The sequence below is a fragment of the Mytilus edulis genome, chromosome 8 (assembly GCF_963676685.1).
Source record: "Mytilus edulis chromosome 8, xbMytEdul2.2, whole genome shotgun sequence".
NCBI classification, from domain to species: domain Eukaryota; kingdom Metazoa; phylum Mollusca; class Bivalvia; order Mytilida; family Mytilidae; genus Mytilus; species Mytilus edulis.
Genome location: NC_092351.1, coordinates 5,610,831 through 5,616,830, shown reverse-complemented (window position 1 = coordinate 5,616,830; position 6,000 = coordinate 5,610,831).

The following is a 6,000-nucleotide window of genomic DNA, read 5'->3' as shown; positions in this document are numbered from 1 at the left end:
GTTAGTACTTTATTATTCTATTTTAAAAATTAAAGCCAAATAGTATCATGACCAATTTCCAACGGATCTTGTTTATGTTATCCATGCTTACCGTCATTTTACACCAAATTTTGGAAATTTTGGAAGCCTTTTCGAATAATTCTCTAGAAAATATTTCAATAAGTTTTAAAATTTATATTGTAAATTTACACACTGCAGTTATTCATAGATAATTAAAAAAATATATTGTACCCTTACATCCAATCACAGCGCTCCTAATTTGACTTCCTTCACCTGCCTTGGGTACACAAAAGGCCAACCTAATGCTGGGAAAATGTAATACTACCGTTTTCCCTATAATCGAATTATGATTCTTTTTTAGATAGTATCTTAGCATTCAAATACACTAAATATTGAATAATATACTCTAACTGATATTCAAACAAAAAGTTAACAGCAATTTTGTTTAGAAATTTTTCTATTTTTTATTTCAATGAAATTTTTGTGATTCTCAAAAATCTAGGTCAATCAAATTTAAACAAGACAGACAGAAATTCAAATTTCTAAAAATTTTCTTTGAAATTTTCTCAAAAAGGAGTTTTCCGGATGATATAAAATTTGTGTTTCCATTTCGTTTTTCAGGACTCACATACTATTCACATATTTGGTTCTCTTTAATTTTCTGATAAATTAAAGCATTTATAAATCACAAAGCAAACAATTGTTATAATATGATTAAGTACATAATATTCCACATCTTCAATTTTGTACCCTATTACAAGATTTTTCAGACAAAAGACATGTAGACCAATATTAAGATACATAAATATTGGGTGTAGTAATTTCCAATAATTTTTTACCCATGTCCATTCAAAGAAAAAATGATTATAGCTATCAGATTTGAAACATAGTTCACAGTTTTCACTATTAACTACCTTCCATCGATACAGATAATGGTTAATAGCTAAAATATTGTGCAGTAGTTTCCATCTAAACATTTTTAATCTATTATCTTTTAAAAAAAGAAAGGTAAAAGATAGATTTTCTTTATGAAATATATAACATTTTCGCCTGATAGTTGGTTTTTCCATGAGCAAAAACCTACTGGGAGCTCTTTATTTGACCTGATCATAATATTATAAATTACTTTAAACTTAATTTTGTCTAGATTGTAATACAATCCATAACAAAACATTTTAATGTCTTGTGTTATGTTGATTTTAGTATGTTTTGATATATTGCTCTTTAATTTTTGAATCCAACTTTTGGGTAAAGCTTTTCGAAGAGAAAATAATTCAGCGATCCAATTTTGTTTCTTTTTAAGTTTATCTAATATTTTATGAGAAATTTCTCCTTTATCATCAATTACATCATTAACAAAAAATATGTTTTCCTTTACACAATGACTATAATATAAACTTTTGCCACATGTTTTTATATATTGCTTTTTTATATCCCTATAATTATCAGGTACTTTTGTCTTCCCTCCTCCATTTTAAATCCAACATTTCAAAATTTCAAAGTAAAATGTAGGTAAGTTTTTAAGGTTTTCTAGCGACTTATGAGAATTAAGATTTATTTTAAATATTAAATTATTTTCCCCAAACTCTCTAAAATAAAAAAATAGGTATGATTTTCAAGTTAGCGCAAGTTTCATCAGTTAATCTTTTAATCCAATTTATTTTAATAGCCTCAATGTATGCATCAATATCTGTCTTTTTTAATCCCCTTTCAATATAATCTTTTCTTAACGCTGAGCGTTTAACTTTCTCGCTACCACCCTCCCATAAAAAAATAAATAAGATTTTTTAAAATTTACTAATAATTTCACTGCTTAGATTTATCAATGAAGCAACGTATGTTATATTGAGAATAACTAGTTTTTTAATTATAGTTATTTTTCCTATCATACTCAATTTTCTTTTCTTTCAATCATTTAGTATCCTTTCTGATTTTTCAAGCTGTCTTTCTATATTAAGTCTTTCACATTCTTTTATGTTGAGGCCAAAATAAATGCCAAGACTTTTCACCTTATCTATCCAATTGATTCTTTCAAATTTGTCTTTGCAGTGTTTTAGTTTACCTAACCGTATACTTTCTGTTTTGTTTCTATTGGGTTTAAGTCCCGAAAAAGATCCAAAAGTTTCTATTAAATTAATTGCATGTTTTATTTCATTTTTAGATCTTAAAAAGAGAGTTGTATCATCTGCTAGCTGTGAGATTTTTAGGCTATGATTTTTTTTATTATCTCTTTATTCTACAAGCCAGTATTTCAACAGATAAAACAAACAAAAACGCGCTTAAAGTGCATCCTTGTCGAATTCCCCGTTGAATCCCGAAGGTTTCAGAAATCCACCCGTTATTTAAAATACATTCTTTTATATCATAATAAAGTGTTTTGACCCACTTTTGAAAAGACTTATTAAATCCAAATTTTTTGTTAATGATTCCAGCATGAAGTCCCATTCGAGTGAATCGAACGCTTAAGAAAAGTCAATAAATAGTATAGCTCCATCAAGTTTTCAGCATAATCTATAATATCTTGAATTTGGCGTACGTTGAATCCTATAACTGTATATCGATTTTTAACGTAACCATTTTGATCTCTATGTATAATTAGGGGTAAGATTTTTTTAGTCTTTGTGCTAAGGTATATGTAATAAGTTTTACATCAGTATTCAACAAAGTAATTGGACGGTAATTATCTAAGGACAAAGGGTCATTTTGTTTTTAAATCAATAATATTATCCCAATCTTTTGGGTCTCAGATAAAGTTTCATTATCATAACATGTGTTAGAAACATTCAATACAATATGCTTTAAATTTGACCAAAATTGTCGATAAAACTCAACTGTTAAGCCATCTTTGCCTGGAGTCTTATTTAGTTTCATATTATAAATAGTATATGTTAGCTCTTCTAAGGTTAATTTAAAAACTTTTAGGAATTTTGGTTCTCAATGCTCTTCAACTTCGTACTTTATTTGGCCTTTTTAATTTTTTGGATTCGAGCGTCACTGGTGAGTCTTTTGTAGACGAAACGCGCGTCTGGCGTATATACTAAATTTAGTCCTGGTATCTGTGATGAGTTTATTTACCATCCACTTGTTTGCTTTCACAAGGATTTAAAAAATGATCAATGGGGGTATTTTCTATGTATGTCTTTAAAATTTCAGTTTCGGGACATGTACTTTTGTAGAGAGATTTATAATACTCTTTACTTACATCTAAAATTTCACTTTGATCAACAGTAATCTCACCGGTTTTGGTCATTAAGTTATTAATAGTTTTTTTAGCCTGTCTAATTCTTTTCTAGGGATACAACGTACTTAGTATTGTTTTCCCCTTCCTCTACCCATTTTATTCTTGATCTAACTTGGGCCCCTTTGGCTTTAAAAGAGTATATCTCTTCTAAATTTTGTTCTAAATTTTTATTTGATTAAAAAGTTCATTATTTTCCCTATCAGGAAATTTTTCTAATCTATCATTTAAAAGATTTAGTTTGTTTTCCATTATTAAAATATTATTTTTCCTTTCTTTGGCTTTTGATTTACAGTAATGGATAAAAGACTCTCTTATGTCAGTTTTTAGCAGGTCCCACTGATTTAGGACATTTGTAAGATTAGAATTTTGCTCATACTTTTCAATTAACTTATTTATTAGTTTGTTATACTAAGTATCAGTCAATATACTATTGTTCATTTTAAAATATCCTTCACCCCGATTGTTTGCATAAATGTCTAATTTAATCGAAATAGCCAGGTGGTCTGTGAATGAAATTTGTGCAGGCCTGATACATGTGATATCAGCAGATACAGTGTTTATGCGTGCTTGTGTGCATATTATAAAAAAAGTCTATTCTACTAGCTTCATTTGTAGAATTTTTCCTTTTCCATGTGTATTGTTTTTTATCTTTATTTAATTGTCTCCAAATGACTATCAATTTATGTGTTTTAATTAATTGTTTTAAACCATTGACTGGCTTTTAAAACTTTTTATGTAGTTTATTATTCTTTGTATCTAAAGTTGAGAGTAGATCATTTATATCTCCCCCTATTATAAGAGCACCAAGAGTGTGTTCTTCGATTAATTTACTTACTTTGTTTTATAAAATTGGTTTCTTGCATGAACTTCATTAGGTGCATACAAGTTTACTAAGGGGAAAATCTTATCTTGAATTTCTATATTGATAATAATAATTCTCCCTTCTTTATCACAAAATTCATTACTTAATTTAAAGTCAAGTGATTTATTAATAAAGTAAGAAACTCCCCTTGAATTTGTTGTGCCTAGGCTATGAAGATGTTTGCCATGGAATTCATTGTCAATTTGCTTTATCATATCTTTTGACAAGTGAGTTTCGTGTGCCATTAAAATGTCGCATTTCTGTTGTTGAAACCAAGAGAATAATCTAAAGCGTTTTTCCTTTCTCGCTAAACCTTGACAATTAAGTGAGCAAATGTGAAAGTGTTTTGTTTTCATTATAGTATTAAAGAAGTTTAATTGTTAATCTCTTAAACGATTTATTTAAATCTATCAAAATGTATAGACCTGTTCTATGTATCGTGACCCAGATAAACACGAAGTTATTTTTAGACCTATAAATAGCACAGGTAAAGTTAATTTCTATTTTTAGTTTCATTGGTTAAAAATGGCTAGTCATTTTGTTTAATTTGTTCGGGGCGTACTCCATGTTTTAGATTCACCACTTTAGCTCTTTCTTAAAAGAGATAAGATTAGCACATCTATTATTGATCCAAATTGAAAGTAACCACGTTTATAAAAGTGAAAATGGCGCGCTGGAAATCATGGCGGGTAATGTAGCAAAAACCCCAAAACAAAGCCTTGACGAGACTTTGTCAGCTCTAAAGCAAGAGAATGAAAAACTTTTAGAAGAAATTAAATTGCGTGAACTTGTCGAAAAGAACAAAACTCTGAAAAAGAAACTTAAGCAAACGGACTTTAACTTGAAACAAAAACATGACCAAACTAACAAAATTGATTTAGAATCCTTGAGAAAAGACGAAAACTTGAAACAGAAAATAACATAAAAACAGAAAGGATTAGTGAGCAAATTATTCATATCTGACGATTCCGATAGTGATACAGAATCAGAAGGTGAGATTCATTTCACACAAACATTCAAAACACTTAACTTTCCTACGTTCAAACTCAAAAAGAATAAAAACCTTTCACAATCTGGTTCATCTAGAAAATCTAGTGATAAGGCTATTTTTCATATTGCATGGCCTCATGAGTTTACTGGGATTGACGATATCGAATTCATGTCCTTAAGTATGCCTGCTCTTGTCAGAGGAGAAAATTACATTATACATACCATTGAACCCGCAGAATATAGAGACAAACGTGCTGAACATCTGACACAGCTAATGTTTTATAGTGAACAATTTATATGGTCTGATGTTCTTGCATTTCAAAAAGATGTACTTCGAGAAATCGAAACTGGTCGTGCTTCATGGAATGACAATTTTGAATTTTGCAAAGCACGTCGCTTGCCGCAGTCACATCCAAAGTTTCATTGTTCAGTTTTCAACTAAGGCTCATGCAGCAAAAAAAGAATTACACAAAAATACTCTGGGTTTATAAGAGGAACATGTCTGTAGTTCATGCTGGATTAAACGAAAAACTATAATGAATCACGCTGCAAAAAGATTGTCAAAGTCAAAAACAGTTCCAGGGTAATGCAGGTCGAGGTCGAGGTTCAGACTATGTCCAAAATTGGCAACATGACTTTCCTTCACACAGATGACTAGGAAAAGTATGTGGTATTTCAGTTAAAACTATTGATGTATCAACACAAACTGACAATTCTTGTACACATAATGAAATCAATTTAAAACCAGAACCTTTAATAACACCTTCAAAATTTCAAAGCGGATCAAATGTTGATACATGTTTTAAAAGTACTGTTATTGATAGTGTAGACCATACATGTAGAAATATTGAAAATGACTTTATACAGGTATATAATAATGTTAATTATGATATTAATAAGGTGTGTC